The sequence below is a fragment of the Neolamprologus multifasciatus genome, chromosome 16, assembly GCF_963576455.1.
Source record: "Neolamprologus multifasciatus chromosome 16, fNeoMul1.2, whole genome shotgun sequence".
NCBI classification, from domain to species: domain Eukaryota; kingdom Metazoa; phylum Chordata; class Actinopteri; order Cichliformes; family Cichlidae; genus Neolamprologus; species Neolamprologus multifasciatus.
Window position 1 is genome coordinate 19,892,981 of NC_140454.1, and position 20,557 is coordinate 19,913,537.

Here is a 20,557-nt window from a genome sequence, read left to right on the forward strand (position 1 = left end):
AGCACCTGAGGCTAAGCGAGCTGATGAGCTCCTGCGGGTCAACCTCAGTGCAATAACTGCTAAATGAGGTGTCAGGAACTGATTTTTAACCTAAAAAACTTTTTTTTTTTTGTCAAAAAACAAAGTATATACATGCCTAACATGCACATAGCAAATAATACATAGAGGGAGAGGATTTAAAATCAGATGAACACAACAATCAGATTCTCTATGTTCCACAGACTCTCGCCTTTATTGCTTCCTGACTGAAATATTAGTGGGATGCTGTCATTTACATATTTTATGCTTAGGGCTTCATCTAAATTGTGTTCTGCTATTATAGCAAGCCAAACACTGGGGGGAAATCTATACAGGCAATCAAATACGTGATGCAACATTAAGCCGAATGAAAACTTTTGATAAATTCAAAACATAAACAGGATTCACTGTTACTTTATTCAGAAGAGGAGAGATAATATCGTATGGGTATATTCTTAACTTGAAGTAAATGAATATATTAACAAATACTAATAAGACTAACTGATGATGATTAAATATACAATGTAAATGAGAGCTTGTTTTAAAATTTGAGAGGCAGAAGACAAAGCAGACAGGCGGATATGTGTTTTTCCCCATCTGCGTTATTACGCTACCATTCCACTGGCTTGCTCCAGGTGAAATTACCAGTCTGTTTAAGCAGGCAACATTCACGGTGGCTGACTTAATAAGATACCTTATTTTGTCTACGTCTGTCCAATCTTGAGAATTACAACTACTCAAAATTAATTGCCCATCAGCAAGTGTGATCATCTTTACAAAAGCAGATGTTTTGTCAGTTGTGTGTGCTGGTTTGGAGCATTTACGTGTGTACTAACGCAATGCCCAGGACAAAAGACATCAACAAAGAACTGAAACAACTGTGGCTGCCTATCAATCTGGGAAGGGTTATAAGGTCATTTCCAAACAATTTAAAGTCCATCATTTCACAGTGAGCAAGATTCACAAGTGGAAGCCATTGAAAAATGCAGCCGATCTTCCCAGCAGTGGACGTCTCAGCAAATTCACCCCAAGGTCAGAATATGCAATGCTCAGACAGTCTGCAAAAAAGCTCAAGAGTTACATAGTAAATGTTAAAATTCAGGACAATAAAATCTGTAAAGATAAAGTATTCTATGTTTGCAAGGGTTGTGAGAACAATGCCTCTTTTCTCCATAAAGAACACAGAAGCATGGCTTAAGTTTACAAAGCTGCATCTGAACAACCAAATGACTTCTGCAACAATGTTGTTTGGACACACGATACCAAAGTGGAGACGTCTGGCCATAATACAGCACCACATTTGACAAATTCTACATATCAACTGTCAACCCTGGTGGTAGAGGGGTGGTGAATCGGGATTGTTTTGCAGCCACAGGACCCTGGCACCTTGAAAACTTTCTTTTTCACACGACTATGTGCTGCAAGACAAACAGAGCAATCATAGCAACTGCAAGTAACCCTGTGCCCTTAATTATATTTCCGTATTATTTGCCATTATTGCATGATGCTCGGGGTGGCATTGTGGTGCAGTTGTTAGCATCATTACTTTACAGCAAGAAGATCTTGGGTTCAAATCCATGGCTGACGTTTGCATGGTCTCCTTGTGTCTGCTGCTACTTTGGCTTCCTCCCATAGCCCCAAAACATGCATGGGTGCATGGGGTTAAGCTAACTGATGTTTCTAAATTGGCCATAGGTGTGAATATGACTGGGAATGGTTCTGTTTATCTGTGTTAGCTCTGCAATAGTCTGCCATGGTGTACTCTGTCTCTGACCCTATGACTGCTAGGTTAGCCTCTAGCCCGCTCCGTGACCCTGAATTGAAGACGAGGAAATCGATATTTCTTTTTTATACTTGCCAAATCATATAGTGTTCAGAGTTGGCTCTGAACTGCTAGGATGATATACATATATCAACAGGATTAGTAACACTTTTAGTACACAATAAGACATAATGTGTGCAACATTAGGTATATGAAGTGGATACTGCTCAAGTGAATTTCATGAGAAAAACGACAAGCATTGAAAAAAAGGCTCCACTGAATATTATCCAAGCAGCAATTATACTGCCTCAAAGCATACTTAGAAAAAAAACCTGAGCTAAGTAGAAATATATAAATACAGTTTCCAGGAAACATAACCATGTTTTTTTTTCTGTCTTGTGCTGCGCTTTTGTTTTTGTTATATTTTGCATAACAGTTAATTCCAGTGCAATTAATTGTTTGCTTGCATGAGGTTGTCCTCGAGCATCTCCACTCCTCTGGGACACAAATGTACCTATTAACAAGCCGGAACATGAAGCTTTCCAAGGGATCCACCTTCAGACACAGAAACTATTGCTGGGGCTGTAAATAAACCATTAGCGGTGTCGGAAACAATAAGATTCATTTCCAAGTTTCGCCCTGACTTGACAGGCAGGCATGTACTCAGTGCAAGAAGCGTAATAACGCTGACACAGGAACGACAGGTGGGATGAAGAGTTAAAGTTTCCGACTCAGTGGGTACTTCTGGGACTCTTCTCTGCTATCAGGTGTTAGCAATGAGGTTGAGTTGAATATTTTAAAAGCAGAGCAAACAAAAAAAATCAACTGGGGACTTCTGTTTTCTCTCAAAACAAATGCCGGCCACTGCCCACCTTTGTTGGTTCCCTTCAACAAAGGCACCCAGTGCAGCATGCAACACACAGAATATAAAATGGTCTGCTTTGCAGCTTGCAAAGGACATGCTGTCGTGGTGCAGCTCCTTGCCAGTTTTAATCTGTCAACCACCTCATCAATATTTGAAGCAACTTTCAAAACTTAGAGCAAACAATGACTTGCAGAAAGCTTTCTAAATTCACAGCTCACTTTTACACCTGTAATTCATCCCAGAAATGTTTTTACAGGCTGTTAGTTTGATGGGCATTTAATGCCGCAGCACAGGAAAGTGGTGCCGTGGAAATGTCAAGAATTGTAGGAAATAGCACGCAGCGTTTCTCTGGATTCCATGGAAACTGTCAAGAAACTAAATAAAATGAATAACCCGCACTAATTTCTCAATTTATCACAGGCGGCTGGAAGACTATGAAAATAGATAAAACAGTTTATTGCACTTTACTGATCTGAGGGAAATGCAATATAGAATAATGATATTGTTAATTAACATGATCCCATTAGACTGTCATTGTGAAATGGTACATCAATGGGGTCGGCTGCTCTGAATCAATCAGATCAGCCACTTTGTGAACTACTGTTTCTATAGAACTGGCTAATGTGTCTGTATCTGCTCATCCTGCAAACATATGCTCAAGGGCTGCTGATTTAATGCTGTGATAGCCAGTAACTTAATTTTTCTGACGTCGTGTAGTGAAGGTACAAAATGCAATAAATAATTGTAGCGTATACATTGCTGATCTGATTGTACTACTATCTACAGATTTGTTTACGGGTGAAAAATGATTAGATTAGATAAGGGCATAGCGTGCACCACTGCTGTTTAGGACCCGAGTAATTCAATAATTTATAAGCTCCTTGGAAGTTCTTTAATCTCAGCAGCAGAGATAAATAAAACCCTGACTACTGAGACCACTCAGTGCTAAAAAAAAAAAAAAAAAGAAGAATTAATTTATATTAAATTACTCATACACTACAATGGCTGTACACTTTAGTATGTTAGCAACTTTACACAACCAAAATTTGCATGCATTTGCTTTCCTTTGAGTCTTCCCTTTATACTTCCCTCTTACTGCCTAAGGCTCTTGCAATTTTCAATAAACTGAAATGAGTGAGGGGCCCTCCTGTGGTGGCCATTTTGTGTTTGGACAAGCTGTTTTTGTGTGCTGTGCAACAGACAGCTCTAAAAGTAAACTGGTCTATAGGGAGCGGAGACACTCCACACTGAACTCAAACATGTTTAGTAGAAAAAGGAAGAGACATTCCTTTTCTTGAAAAATGCCATACCTATATCCCCTTCACTACTCAAGCTGTGCGATGAGCAACTTATGTTTGACTATGTGTGATTATAAATGCTGAATAGTACTTTTATTAGTATAAAGGGCTGCTGGTTCAGTTTTTATCTTACAGAACTTTTATTAAAGATGTATTTCAGCAAGTCCAGGAAGCACTTTCTTTGTTGTATGTGTATAAATGACCTTTAGGACGCTCTGTGAAAACAGGAAGCTGTTTTCTCCAAACTGTTGCTGGACTGGTAGCTTGATTCCTCAGATATCATGTGGATTGAGTTATGCATTTCTATCCCAAATAGAAATACATAAGTAAAAGGACTAATTACTGACTTACTCCTAATTACACAGTGATGTGTTTTACTTATTCAACCCAAATCCAGATCTGCCACTCAAGTCTTTTTTTCTTAAAAATGAAAAACGGATGGATTCCTCAAATTTTATACAAAACGTGCAGGTGTGACCATTTTGCTCACAGCTACTTTCAGCTGCTCCCGTATTCATACCTGGTCACTGTAGCACATAGAGCCACATGTTCGATTTGGCAGATTTGCCCTTCCTGACACAATCCCCAAGGAATTTGTGCCTCCTCCCAAAAGCACACCAGGGACCTTTTGCTTGTTCGGTGAACAGGTAAACCAGTACACTATGAAGTCACTAGGTGGGATGACACTTTTGAATTTTTAAATATTTGATATTCACATCTAATATCACTTCAATCGAGTGACCGATGAATGTTAGTTGTGCTAAAGGGAATGCTATGTTAAACAGACACCAAGGAAAAAGTAGGTTTATGGATTTCAAACTCCCACACTAAGAACATTTGAGATGTGACAGTACAAAACCACCCGAGTATTTTTTTATTTTTTTTAAGGCTTAGTCATATTACAGTAAAAACAGGACGGCAACCTCCCTGCAACTGGGAAAAATATGTTCCTGTCCGGTGACTGCATTTCCTTTTTTTTTTTTTTACGACTGACTGTAAGTAGATATGGTGACCAACTGGTCACCCAGAGGTTAAACATGCAACAGCCTATCACTCAACAAATGGATTCTGACTCACATGGACTGCAATCAATTACTCTGAGGCAGACTGATGAAGGGTTACAAGTAATTGCCATCTAATATATAAACACAGACAGATACGTTGCAATCAATCTGGGTCAGTCGGCACATTGAGCGCAACTCATCTGTGATACATCTTATTACAATATGGAACTTGACTCAGCTGGTTGCCCTCTGCCTGCATTCTGGTTATATTCCTATAAAAGCAAGCTTGCTGAGTGCCTATGTCATTTTCTGGTTAAACTGCCATCATGCAGTAACTGAATCACTATTTGTGGGGCTAATTTTTGTAATTTATGTTTCCAATTTCATGCTTTTAATTTATGTTTCCAATGTGAACTTCTGTTTAATGCAAATTTCTGTGCATATAGACGGCAACATATCTGCAACAGACTTGCAATTTTTGCTCATTTGAAGAATTTACCCATCTTGTAATTTCCTATAAATATCTATTTAGTTTAAATTCTGAATGTGACAAATTTCTCCATCTATTCCAAATACAAGTGTACTGAATGAGATACGTAACCTCGGTGAGCCTCAGTATCCAGTGACAGCTTTAATTTCAGTCAGTTATCACATGAATACTTTGAACTACATGAACTATATCTATTACACGTCTTTTACCAAATTGTAATAAAATCTGGTCCAATATATAAAAAGGAAGGTACAAAACATTATCCATGTCTACAGTCTTATAAGACCTAAACATTTCATAATACCATTTATTTACGACAGTGACTCTTTCACATTTTCACATATATCAACATTTTTATGTGGTTCGTACTTTAGTATAATAATTGTGATGTTTCAGGAAAATAGAAAAGACTTTCAACTTATTTAAGACATTTTACTGTAAGTTACTTTCATTCTTTTATGCAAGTTAAAAAAAAAAGTACCATTTAAAATACAAACACTGTTTCTTAAACATGAGATTAAAGCAGAGCTGATATTTTTTAAGCATTGTAATTTATCCCAAACATGACTGGCTACCAAAAGTACGCAACCCATGCTCTAAAAGATCATGAACTAGAAATATAATGCCCCAAATATATGCAGAGAATGTTAACTGCACATTGTCAAGCTAACAAAACTTTGAGTGCTCAGTGTTGCAGAGATTGCCCCGGATTTTTGGCATTAACTCACAGCCAGGGGAAAAATCGCATCTAGGCTGTCCTGGCACACAGGCTTACACACATCGGCTGACCTGACATGTCCTCATAAACCGGAAACTCATTCATTTGTACTGTACTTTTGGATGAACAAATGGCATTGTCTACTAGCCATTAAATTACCTGAACTTCTTTACTATTCAATCAATCACTGTCAGTCATGCAGCTGAGGTAAATCAGAAACCCTGGGAAGTGTTGTGGATTATACAGTTGAAAATCATAGTTTACTTGTTTGTGTAAATTATAATGATTCTTTCACACTTAATGTCTTACCATATCCATATAAAGCTAAAGGCTGCAGGCAGTCCTGGGGTTTGTTTCTCAGTGCAGATCAACTTAACTGGAATCTGACTTCTTGCTGAAAGACATAAACACATTAGCTAAGGGTAACACTAAGACCAGTGTGCTGCCTTGTTTCCAGAGTTTGGTTTGGTGCTGAGACCACAAAAGCTAGGTTTGTGTCTCTGAACAAAATCTTAATTAATCTGAATTTTTAAAATTTATATAGTAAAGAAAGGAAAGAGGATCTCATTCAGTGGCCTCAGGATCTCATCTTTGCTTATTGTCGCTTAAAAGGCCACAAACTATTTGATTAATTCATTATTTTTCAATCCCATTAATCAGTTTGTTTGTAAAAACCTTCAGTTGAAACTTTTGTAAATACTAAAACTCTGTAGAGATGATATTTTACTGCTAAAGCTACTGCAGCTGCCCATCTACACCTTAATATAGTAGCTGTACCACTATAGTCGCAATATAAAATGCTGCCAGGTTGTAAAACTAAAGCACAAGATGAGACAAACTTGATACCAAAGTGGTAGATTTCTTGAATGCTTGTATGTATATGGACAATTTAACATTTCGTTCTTTATCAACAATAAATCGAAAAACAGGATTCCTAACTCTTTTAGAATATTTACCTTTAAAGTATCTGTTAATAATTAAATAGTTGGTGTAGTCTGTCATCTTTGACATACATTTGAAGAAGTATGTTTTAATTTATCTAAACCTTTTAAGATAGTTGGAGGTTGTCTCATTTTATCCTAGTTTAAACAATAAGGACATTGTGTCACTCAAAGAACAGTATTACCAAAATCCTGAAGCAGATCATTACTTGTTACTGAAAATATTTTCAGACAGGGCGTAAGAAACGACAGCGTCTTTCTGGGATGTATTCCAGTTTTAACAAAGTGAGAACAAAGGGAGATACTGTTCATTGTGTTTCACTGTATACACGCTGGAATAATCACTGACTCCTTTTGTCCCCAGTGATGAAGGGACACAGCAGCAGAACTGAGGCTGTAATTTTGTATGTTAAAAAGTGAGACAGGCCTGATCAGGTGTCATCAGTTGTGCAGAGTTGGTGGAAATGCAGAGGCTTAATGACAGAACGTTTTCTATGGAGCCTCTCCAGCCAACCGTGTCACATCACAGAGCAGCCAGGTAGTCATTAGAGGAACAGATGGTGCTGCGGCTGATTGGTCTCTCTGCTGACCCATTTGAAGGTATTTTACCTCATCATGCCCGTCCGCATCGCGGGCAGTGCAGGAAATAGTGAGGACAGCGTGAGACTCAAATGAGAAAATTATAAAATAAATAAAGACGTGCAAAGCACTCTTAGGCCTGTTTCTACTTTGATGTGTGGGAAACTCTGAGGGGCTCATTGAGCCTGTGAATTAGTCATGACTAAAAGTGCAAAACATGTCGTCTTATTAAATGAAGCCACATAACCGACTGTCATTTCGCCTTCTTCAAACGTTCTCGTTGGACAAAATCTTTTGCCAACTGAGACTTGAGATGGATTACTTGCAAAATGAAAATGTCAAAGCTGAACTGGATGAAAAAGTAAAGATGCTGCTTAGTTTATGGGATGAATGGAATATCAAATTCAGAGAACAGCTTCACAGCAGCCAGGCCCTGGTAAGATGCTGAGATCCCTGTAAACTTTTTAACAACCTGATTTTAACATGAAGAGCAAATATCCAAAAATAAAAAATAAATTAAAAAAAAGTCTGCCTGTAATCTCTTTTGATGATGAGGACCTCTGATGTCCTGAAACTACACGTGAGCCCATACATTTTTATGCGCGCTACACATAACACAGGGTGCTGGTTTCATTCTGTAGACCCAAGTTTAAGACAGAATGAGATGAAACAGGATGCAGGGGCAGCAGCCATGGCGCGGATAATGAGGGCTAGATGGAAGAACGGTGGGTCACTTCTATAGTGGCTGTCACTGCATGTTTAGCATCAAAAGGACCGAGCAAAGGGTGCTGAGATTCTCTTCATTTCAAAGCCACAATCTTCCCACAGGGTGAATAAACCAAATAAAAGCATACAGTATCATTTTCAATGTCTGTTAGAAAATCACAGGAGAAATCCTTCTTTTGAAATTATTATTCATTTTGAATACTGTCCAAGGTGTTCTCCAGATATATATGACATTTTGCAAAATTTGTGAAAATATCTTCAATTTTCATCATTATTTAGGCAAAGTTCTACCATGAGACCCAAACTCTTCCACAGCATGCATTTTTAATTTCTCTTTAATATTTGAGCATATTGGGACCCGGTGAACGTAAAAACAAAGAATTACCAGATTTATTTTTTTTTACCTGATTTTTGTTTCTAAGAAAAATGAGAGCCACATATGAGGATATTCATTTAAAGTTTCGATAGAACAGTAGCAGTATAATGTCCTTGTAAGTGGATATCAGGCCCTTGTAGAGCAAAATTGAGTATTTTGGTCTAAATAACCCAAAATGTGATGTCCACATATGTGGACGCCAAATCCTAGGAGGTTAATGTTTATTATCGGTGTTAACAAATTCACAAGCAATTTTCTGCGCTGCCTGAAACGGGGGCTTGACTGCAAAGCACATAGTTCAGTATAAAAAGTGAGTGGGGTGAATTTTAGCTCTGATGAGAACTAAAGGTTGTGTTTCCCACACATAGACTTTAGTTGGGCAGACTGCACAGGTGCCTTACCATTCCTGCCAAGTGCATGCGATAACTCGTTATATAACTTTGTATGTTTTTTTTCCCATCAGTCCGAATGAACAAGGACATCTGAGATAGATTTACCCAGAGACAATCCCTCGCCCTGCAGGTTTTATTTTACAAGTATTAATATGTGTGTCATTGCCTGCATGTATTACCTGGAGCTTTATCCTCTTAATTTCCCTGAACTGAGCTAGCATTGGCGTGTACATATTAATGGCTGCTCTTTAGTCTTCCTAGCTATGGAATCCAATCCATTTAAAAAATAAATAAATTAAATAAAATGCAGCGCACGGGCAGATTAGCTGTTCAAAATTATTCCATGTTTACTATTATTAAAGCCTTTAGGCTGCCATACGTTTTCCTTATGAACACAGTTGGCTTTTAGTTTGATTCATTTGCACAAACAAAGGTGGGACTTAAAGTTGGCTGCTGAGTTTTACTGCCACTGTTTCAAAGTAGGTCAGCACATGATAGATACTTTTACCCCTCTATTTCGATTGTTCTTAAAATTGTTAAAAAATATGTTAATCAAAAACATTTTTTGATACTTGTGACCCAAGAACTTGTATCATGTCAGATGCACAGATGTCCTAAAGTAAGAAATATTTCTCACCCACAACCAGTGAGCACAAAGCTGAAGCTTGTTAATTATGTAAAGCGTTATCTGGGCTCTGCGTGTGCTATCAGCACAAACGCAGAGATCTTTAAGCTTTAATCCTGTCAGTTTAGCTAGCTGTTTTATTGTGTCTGCTTTTGAACGATGTTTTGCATTCTGCTGCTACTTTCTGCATTGTGTTGCTGCCGCCCACATTGATGGTCTTTGCATTGTTGCTATGAATTAGTTACAGTGGCTCAATCTATTTTTCTCTTTTTGATTAGTAATGCATTGTCAATCCGATTCACACACACCGTAGGCGACCAATTTAATACCCTTGCTGGAGTATTGTGACTGTTTTGGATAATAAATTTTGCAACACTTCTCTCAAGGTTGTAGTCATTGTTTTGGAGACTCTCCAGCTGAATGACTGCACAAAATAGACATTATCAAATAATAATGACAACACAAGTGATATATTGTGTATTAGCTTTAGAAATGTTTCTCCGCTGAGTGAGAAGAGGTCAAAGCCTCTGAATCAACTCTGCACTCTGTATTCACATAATAAAATTGGTTCTTCATACATCGACTGGATGAATTTTCTAACTCTGCAATCTCAAACCATCTTTTCAAAATAACTGAATTGCACGAAGTGAAAAAAAAAAATTTTTCTTCAAGGATTGCAGAATTTATCTCTGAATGACTTTGCCCCCAAAATGAACCGTAACTACAATTTTTCTCTGTCTGAGAAATACAAATTTTGCTTTACTATATACAAAATATGTTATATAACAAATGACTACCCGAACTTTATTATGTAACAGTTAATCGCATATAATGGTGGATATTATTTCATTTTAGTCAAAATGGTCTTAGGTGACAGGCTGGAACAAATCTCTGCAGCTTGCTACAGACCGTCCTTGAGTTAACTACCTGCCACTCCAAACCTTCGAAACACAACACTGAATGAACACGAACGGCTCTTAAAACCACACCTGAAAGTAAATTATGCAAAAGGTTGTGTGGGTGAAGAGAATTAAACTGCAAGTAGCAGGTAGTGCGGTAACTGTCAGAGTGCAGCGTGGAGAATAAGTGCCTTAACTGGGCCAAATTGGAAGAGATTGTGGTCATGTATAATTGTATTAATGTGTATGGAACTGCTGTACCTGCCTATACTAGCAGAAGGTAAAGTTGCATGTTCACACATGTTAGCACCGTGTGTGACCAAACTAAAGGAAAAACACACACAGTTAAGCCCCTAATTTGTTGGCCCTGACACAGTTTTGGTGTTTTGCCTCTGTTCATCACCACAGTGGATTTTAAATCAAACATTAGAGATGTGATTGAAGTGCATACCTTTGGCTTTAGTTCAGACAGTGTTAGTGAAAATTTGCATTAACTGTTTAGGAATTACAGCCATTTTTACACACAGTCCTCCAGTTTCAGAAGCTCAAAATAAATTGGACAAACTAACACACATTTAAATATAAGTGCTGTTTTTTAATACTGATGGATGGATGGAAATCCATTGCTGCTTGTTTGTGGGTTTCTCTGCATTCAGATTTATATTTAATGACTGAAAAGCATGCTCTATTGGGTCTAAACCAGGTGACTGACTTGGCCACTGAAGAATATCCAATTTCTGTGCCTTGAGAAACTCTTCGGAAGCTTTTGGTGTCATTATCCAGTTGGACTGTGAAGCTGTTCGATTCGATCGGTTTTGCAGCCTTTGTGTGAATCAGAGCACAGAGTATAGCCCTGTGCACTTCAGAATTCATCCTGCTTTTCTGTCAGCAGTCACATCATCAATAAGCCCAGTTACACTGGCTGCCACAGAGGCCCATGCCATCACATTGCCTCTACCGTGTATGACAGTTGATGTACTATGCTTCAGATTTCTGTCCTTACCAATACTTTTGCCTTCCCATCATTCTGGTAGAAGTTAATCTTGTTTTCATCTGCCCCAAAAAATATTTTCCAGAACTGTGTGGGTGCTCTTAGATGTTTTCTGGCAAAGCCTAATCGGGCCTTCTTGGCATTGGTGTTATGTATTGGCGTACGACCAATAAAGTTACTGTGTCCCCCGAGTTTAATCCTACTGATACACGGATTTATACTATTTGGTAATGAAAAACTTAAACATCCACATCGCAGATAAAGTACTGCAGTGTGAGCTCAGGTTAATTAATCTCAGCAGTTCAAGGAGGAGTGACCGTGATAATCAGCATGACTCAGGAAGACACTGAGTGGGCCTATGCAGGTCAGCTTTTGGGAAGTACCCCTCCTGTTTCTTTGAAACTAAAAAGAACTCATCCATCAGGTTGTGCAGTTAGGTTTAAAGCATGGCCCTTGAAAATTGTAGCGTAATGTTTGCTCACAGTCAACTGTTCTAGTGTGTGGTGAGTTCACTGATACACCTACAGAAAATGTCCTGTTTGTCCTGCAATCTAAGACAGATACTTCTGCACTCGTATAACTGTGGCTACATTTCTCTGTGAATGTACTATTTGTGCGTGGAATATAAAATGATATATAGCTATATACAGTATATAGCTGATGACCCTGGACCTTTTGGTTCTTGAATGTAATTAATTTGCACCTTGTTGTAAACCCTATGAATTACATTTCATGAAGGTGTCTCTTAATTGCACCCTTTGACAATGATAATGATATGCCTACCTCCTCAAATTAAAACTGACAGTCTGCACTTCAATCACATCTTAATTACTTGATTTAAAATTCACTGTGGTAGTGTACAGCAGCAAAATTTCAAAAACTATCTTGGTCCAATAATCTACAGACCAACTGTATATTTAAAACAAAATATATGTTCATTACATTACATCTAAAATATGAAAAGGGCAAAACATTCATGTCAATGTAGTGACTATTAAGTAAAAGACAGTAAAAGCTACATCGTTTCATGGTAGGAAATGTCCTACTTTGAGAACTCCTCATTGCTTAGACAGACCACTCACCTAAAAAAAAAAAAAAACCTTGCTGTGAGAGCAGTTTCGTGTACTTTTTTCTCTCTACCAAATCAAACCTGCAAAGGAATCGTATGCCTGCTATGTGGCTTGTGCTTGTGAAAGAGTGACAGCATGAAAACATTAACAACCTTCGCTTTGGCTGTGATGTAATACTAGCTGCTGGCTAACTGTTTCCTGTGGTCTACGGGAGTCATTTAGTTAATCTGATTTGTGGTAAGGTATACCTTTAAAAAAAATATGGTTAATTCTGTTAAAGTCAACAGAGGTTATTTAGTTAAGCAGAGAAAGCAGCTAATAGCAACAGTCGACAAAGTTTTTAATTATATAGAATCCAATCAAATTCTTCACCGTCATTAACCTCTGTAGCTTTCTCTGCACTTGTAGCCAAGCAGTACTGGTCTCTCTTTCCCACTTGTAATAGTTCACCAGCAACATTACACGAGAATATAATCTGTCATTATTTTCTTAATGACAAGCCAAAGCCAAACTGAGTCTTCCAAAACTATCTGGAAATTGGAGAGCTAGAAATATTAATGAACTCTGTGTCAAGTGAAATCTGGTCTGTCAGGTCATAGTGGCTGTTGCACATGATATGACTGTATTACCAGTCAGCTGGTAGCCTATAAATGTAGGTGATAGATGAGCTAGTAATTTTAAAGCATAAACAAACCAGAGTGGACATTCTGGCTTGTCATAGCAATGATAAAAATGAGCTGTCATCGGTTTGGACAAGTGATGAATCTGGTTCATTACCAAATGTTTTTTCTATGACAAACTTCATATTCTAGTTGTTTTCTTCACTATATGCGGAAATACCAAAATATCAAGTTAATCAGTTTTACATGAAGGGTACAGTACACTTATACAAATACTCTGACCTGGTGGCTTATATATCCAGACTGCCACTGAACTACTGAGTGACCTGGATCATCTTAGTTCAGAAGACAAGATGAACTGTGTTCTTTTCTGCTGTATATGAAAAAGTATTCCCTGTAAGCCCCCGAAGAGAAGAGAATCGACCACAGTTCATCACTCTTAGTGTTATAAGAGATTTCTCCTAGCACGCTTCCAGGAGGCAAATGTTTTTTGACACGGTGTATCAACCCAGGATGTTCACTTGGTACTCATCTATTACACTGAAAGATCCAGTGAGTTTAACACATTGCTAAAGTAGAGTGCTGCTAATGGCAGATGTTTTTTCACCACAGATATTATATTCAAGGTTGCTTGAATATAATGTCACAGTACATTTTGTAAGTTATGAGGCAGTTAGGGATGTAGAAGTTCTCTGAATCCATGGTTTGGCGACTCTATACCAGGGGTGGGCAATCTCAGTCCACGAGGGCCGGTGTCCCTGCAGGTTTTAGATGTGTCCTCGAACCAACACAGCTGATTTAAATGGCTAAATTAAATGGTAAATGGCCTGCATTTGTATAGCGCTTTTCTAGTCCCTAAGGACCCCAAAGCGCTTCACACTACATTCAGTCATTCACCCATTCACACACTGGTGATGGCAAGCTACATTGTAGCCACAGCTGCCCTGGGGCGCACTGACAGAGGCGAGACTGCCGGACACTGGCGCCACCGGGCCCTCTGACCACCACCAGTAGGCAAACATGGAGTTAGTATCTTGCCCAAGGATATTTGGCATGCACCACCGACCTTCTGATTAGTGGCTGACCTGCTCTGCCACCTGAGCTACAGCCACCCCAAATTAGCTCCTCAACATGTCCTGAAGTTCTCCAGAGGCCTGGTAACGAACTAATCATGTGATTCGGGTGTGTTGACCCAAGGTGAGATCTAAAACCTGCAGGGACACCGGCCCTCATGGACTGAGATTGCCCACCCCTGCTCTATACCCTATAGACTGTATCTAAAAGATGGATGCAGCCAGTGTGACAACATCCTCTGGTGACTGAAATGCAATTTTGAAGCCTAGAGCTAAACATTTTTGGCTGGTGCCATCTTGGCATTTTCAAAGCTGACAAGATGAGCAGAGGGTGGATCTGACTCACAGGGACAGGCACTTCCACAAGGTACTGTAGGGACTTGTCTTTAACAAGGACTATAATTTACAAAATGAACAGATGCTGTATTAAATTTATAGCCTGACACCATGAACTCGTCAGGCAGGTGTGCACTGACATCATATCCCAACACAGGAGACATAGGATGTTATTTTACACTTATGTAGAACATCAAAGTCAATGAAAAACCCTGATAGTATTTTTTTGGTACCTGACCTAGGTGGATTCTTTAATTACTTGATTGTACGCAGGGGTTAGTAAAAGGAAAACATTATTGGTTGCGCAAAGTGGTGCACCAAAATGACACTCTCGGGCTAATGGGGGTCTATAATTGTCTGGTATCAATCCAGACTTTGGTGTATCGACAGAGTAAAAGCAGCTGTGGGAGCTGCACATGTGACAGGAAGTAATTAGGTTTCCATTATGCAGAGCTGATCATTTCTACATGCCATTAATGCACTCTAAAGATTTTCCTTTTGTCCACTTCAAAACACAAGGTCACATTTAATGTAAATAGCTACGCAGTGACCTTCCCGTCACCACAGCGTTTCCCTTCTGTGGGAACATCAGCATTAATGATGAATCATTATGGAGTCTGGCATTTTCGTGTCATTATCTGACAGATTGCAGCTTCTCCATCAACCCCAAAGACACCTACATCTGAATCCTATTATACCCCTCCTTCTTAGCTGTGGTAATGTGAGGAGGATCACCAAGCATTTAACACGTTACACCTGTGATAAGCTGCACTTATGTTAGACAGCTGAGCAAAGCGTTGCACTGCGAATACTAAATTTGATGTATTTCAGCACACCCACACATGGACAACAGGCAACATGGAAATAGTGTTTTTATTACCATATGCACCCACACACAGACAGAAATCACACAAGTTTCTTTTGTGATAAAAATGTTGTGATTGAGCATGAGTCTCCCCTTAAAAAGGTTTTCTTCAATTCACTGACCCTCTCCTCTCCCTCATTCCCCAAGCGCAGTCATGAAATATGTATTCACATTCATTATGTTTGGACCCATAATCAACACCCAGAACCAGAGCACTGTCTTCCTTTGCCAAACCCAATACTTAAGCATAGATTTCTGATCAGTTTCTGTGTTGAAGCTAAAGCTGAGTCAAAAGTGATTAAAGTAAATCTTTCACAAGCTCAGAACCTTTGCCTTTTTTAATTCTTAGAGAAAGAACGGCACATGAGAAAGTATAGTAAACATCTAGCTAATACTCTCTTTCTGAATTCTGAATAGTATAACAAAGATGTTATAAATGGATTTTAAGCTTCTTTGTTGAATGGTTGCATCATCCAATTTGGCTGTGTGTCTGCACAAGCTTGAGAGCCAGCTGAGCCTTGTGACGACTGGAAGCAGGAAATAAGAATGATGGAAAGATTCAGCCCTGGGGCTCCTGTACAGGATCTGGAAACCAAAAAGAAGGCAGTGTCTCTAAAGAGAAAAAGGCATGACGTACTCTGAAACATCATGTCATCTCCATGTGACGTAAAAGAGGGAACTTTAAGAGGGAAAATTAATGTGACTCTCGTTGCTTTCTATTGCAATGTCTAAAAATAAGCATCACCCACCCAAGTCCATCATTTACAAACACAGTTATGAGACAGAACTTCACAAATGCACTTGCTCAAGTGAAAACCTCATTAATGATAGTTCTCAGGAGTTTTGATTTGTTTTTCCGAGCAGATGGCGGTAGCTACTGAGACAGAAATCATAATTCCAGGCATGCCACAGAAATACACGTACTTGAACCAGTTGGCCACGTGTCCACACAGGATCTCTTCAGGGACTAGAATAAAATGAACGCCTAATATTCAAAGCACTTCACGGTGACATTCACTTCAAATGGCCTACTCACTGCGCTAAAACAGAAATGATGTCAGATTGTGAGGCATCGTTGGAATGCAGTATGCCACCTCTTATCATAAGGAAAGACAAAATTGAAAGTGAACCTGGTGCCATCATGCTCCTCTGTGATGCACAAAGTGCTTTAAACCCGCATCTTCAGAGAGCAGATTGCACTGTTTGAAGTGTTCTTCAAGGATTTGTATTTCGTCCAATGGGCACTGCAGTCGAAGATGATGAATGAAAGGAAAAGTCGTGAAAGACACTGTAAACGATGCACCAAATTCTTGTGTTATGTTCTTTCACCTAAAATGTCAAGCCACAAATGTGCACAAAACCTACGGCTCAAATTAAAAGTGACAGAAACCGTGATCTTGGTGCATAGTCTGTGTATGCACCCTCTGACGTTGCTTTTTAGCAGATCAGGCTTGTTTGTGATCGCAGTTAAGTCAAAAGTGTATACACAGTAATAATATATGCTTCCACTAAGCCATTTTGGCTGGGAGCCCCAGTCTGTTAAGTGGTGTGCAAATAGAGAAAGTAAATTACCATAATACCACATTTTGGGCTGTGGTAAAAGGCATCAAGGACACGGAAACGGACAGCAAAAATGAAAATGTAAATGTGCAGAGCCAACAGCTGCTCCCAAACACTATTCACATTAAACTCTGTGAAAGGTCTCAAGGATATGACCTCAAGAAGCCCTTTATGATGACTGCATGATTTGCCCCACTGCTGCACCAAGAGGCAAATGGCGCTTAATGTGTAACTTCAAGGAAATTTGATTGAACTGAAGCTTGAGTTCATCTTTTGTTTCAATGTAATTTTATTTGTATAGAGTCAATTCATAACACATTAGATTTCAAGGTACAGACCTTACAATAGCCTGTCAAAGAGGAACCCAATGATTTACTGGTAGAAAGTAGTACAATAACTGCCTTGAAGGCAATGCAATGTGTTGTTGGTGCCAAGGACACAGCTCTCGCCTGCTTTCATTCCTACATATCAAAAACATCCTCTTGTGTTTTTTGTGAATTCTCCTCATCCTGAGAACCCCTTCACATTTCTCTGAGATCAATTCTTGCTCCCATTTTATCCTCCATCCATACAGTATGCCTCTGCTGGGTCAGCTAATGTGTAAATAAAGTGGTAATTTCCACTCTTATGCAGATGATATGCAGCTATTATGTCCCGCTCACGCCTAGCAACATAAATGCAATCTCAGTTTATAGAGTCACACTTTTCCCTGCTAAGAAATACTATTAATCTTGAAAAAGTCATCCATGCCTTCATTTCCTCACATTTGGACTATATAATTCCTGCTACACATGTCTGGGGTAAAAGCCCATCTCCACTTCCACCTCCTTCAAATCTCAGCTGCCAGATGAATTCGGACCAAATCACTATTATCCTTGCTACAGTGCACTAGCATCCTTTTATATATAGAATTGATTTTAAATCTTTTTTAACAACTTGTAAAGCTTTACATGACCTTACATTATTACTGTAGTCACGCCTTGTGAACTGAGCCGCTGCCTGGCTCAGGTGAGACCTTCATAACTATTTCCACAGCCTGATAAATGTTAAATGGACTGGTACTTATATAGCACCTTTCTATTCAGCTGAACACTCAAAGCGCTTTCTACTGCAAGTTTTATTCACCCAGTCACAAATACACACTCATACAGTGCTTTTATTTCTAAGCGCAGTCTAATGTTTGCAATCTCATGGATGTGTCAGAGGAAAACACGAGGTTCATTATCTTGCCCAAGGATACAGACCCCTCCAGTTGTTTCCTGACTGGAGGAGTCTGAGAACAACCCACTGACCTTACGAATGGCAGACAACCTGCTCTGCTACCTTGTTGCCTCAATGTAACGCAAGCCCGATGTCTAAAAAAATAAATAATAATCTGACATTTTCTGTTGAGTCCCACAGCTTTGAACTCTTTCCTCCAAACTTTAGTAAATTTAGTATCCATTTTTGTTTCTTTTTACAGTATTTGTTCATCTTGCTTGCCACATTATTTCCTCCTTTCAGTTTTTATGCTCAGATTTGTTGCTGCTTTGACTATATTTCTGATTTCTTTCAGATTTTTGATTGTGACCTAGCTCATTGTATGCTACAAGGAACTTTATAACTATTTTTTGAAAAATGCTATGCAAGCAAATGTTTGTTAATAAGAACAATAAAGCATCTACAGTGTCTGCAGGTGTGTGGTGATAGAGAGCACCTAGGACTAATCCTGATCTAACACAGACCTTTCCTAAAATCACCTTTTAGGAGCAGACTGATCCAAATATTGACAGAATCAATAACAATGCTGGTATTGATACTGGAGCAGTATTAGCATGAAAGAATCAGAAAGTAACTTTACAGATGTAAATAAAAACACATTAAACGGTGACACGTGTTGACAGGAAATTCTCCACTGCAGTAACACCATCAACTAGTAAAAAGATTTGAAAGACTACAAAAAAAGAAAGAGCTTTGTCTCAGAACGAGCATCAAAACAAATGATGAGAGGAGGAGGTAAATCTCTCAGACCAGACCACCAGCACAGAGGTAGAGCCAACGTTTAACCACAGGCACGTACATTCCCGGTCTCCAAAAAACCCAGTTTCAAAATAGCTGAAAAGTGTGCTTTGTGTTAAAATCTTACTGGAAAGTAAAAATCACAGTAATTTACTGATAATTAAGATATGTTCAAATTTGATGATGATGATTCCTCTCATAAATCATCCCGTGACAGTATTTACTTGGCATCAGCTTGATATCAGAAATTGCAGCATCACACACCAATAGGTGAATCTTTTGTGAAGTTTTCTATTTAACTTCTCCACTATATTTGTCATATTTCAATCTCTTCCTGATAGTGTTGGACTATTGTGCCTCTATACTCATTTGTAATATTCCCTAGCTAGCCTATTGCAATTTAAAACCTACCTTTCATAACTATAAAAGAGAGACATTTTAAGATGCATGCTTATTGTTTTTCTTCAGTGGTAACGTCTTGGGAAATAAGGCCAAATATACGAGTGCTGACTTACTCATTTTCTAACCGATCGTTATGAAGGCTATTATCAGACAATTAGCTTGCCTCAACTTAGCTACTTTGCTTTGAATTGACATGCTAATGGACTGAAGTGGTAGCCAGGCACTGTCCAAAGGTTAGGTTAAGACATCTGTTTGCCAGCATATTTAAACTTCAAAAACATTTAATAGCTTGTTTGTGGATCACAGATTTATTTATTTTTTCTTAACAGAGCCTCACTGTTTTCCATTTTTCCAGTGTTCAGACTCTAATGATTCATATTTTCAAGACTGAGAAGAAAAAGACAACCATCTTACTTATATCAAGAAAAGAAGTAGCTGTTGTGCACACCTTACTTTACGTGTAGGTATACATAGCCTGAAATTTGAGATGCATCAAATTCAAAAGAGAAAATGCATTATACTCTGAGAAAGAAAACCTAAATTTGCCAAAATCTCTACTTGTTTATTGTGCACACTCCATGTTTTACTTTAAAAAAAAAAAAAAGACTCTTTGAGATTTCTATATAGTTCCAAAAATCTGGATGTGATGGATATCTGACTCAAAGGTGAAAAGAAATCCATATCCATCACAGCAGGGTTAAGAAAGTCTAATACTTTTCAAAAGTGAGAGGCTACAGTCCCACTGCCAAGAGAATAACATGCAGAACACAACAACAGCCTGCCATTCATCACTCGCCAGCTTCAGGTTCAGAGAAATGTGTTTTTATGTAGGGTATAAAAGACAATGCTGCTGGCTTGTGTAGAAAGGCCAGACTTTGCGGCAGTACATCAAGACCCAAATCTTGCAGATAAAATATGTTTGAATTGTTTATCTACAATTATTTCCTTG

The 20,557-nt window shown here is 38.6% G+C and overlaps 1 protein-coding gene across 2 annotated transcripts in view; it reads right to left on the minus strand.

Annotated features, from left to right (window-relative positions):
- Positions 1 to 20,557, minus strand: part of b3galt1b (UDP-Gal:betaGlcNAc beta 1,3-galactosyltransferase, polypeptide 1b) — a 56,440-nt gene that overhangs the window by 12,271 nt on the left and 23,612 nt on the right. Inside the window, exon 2 of one of the 2 annotated variants that reach the window (XR_014869705.1) lies at positions 8,790 to 16,233. The exons of the other annotated variant lie outside the window; for it this stretch is intronic. The gene's annotated coding sequence lies outside the window, so the exon portion shown is untranslated. Of the gene's footprint in view, positions 1 to 8,789; positions 16,234 to 20,557 lie in introns of those variants that run through there. 2 annotated transcript variants of the gene reach the window in all.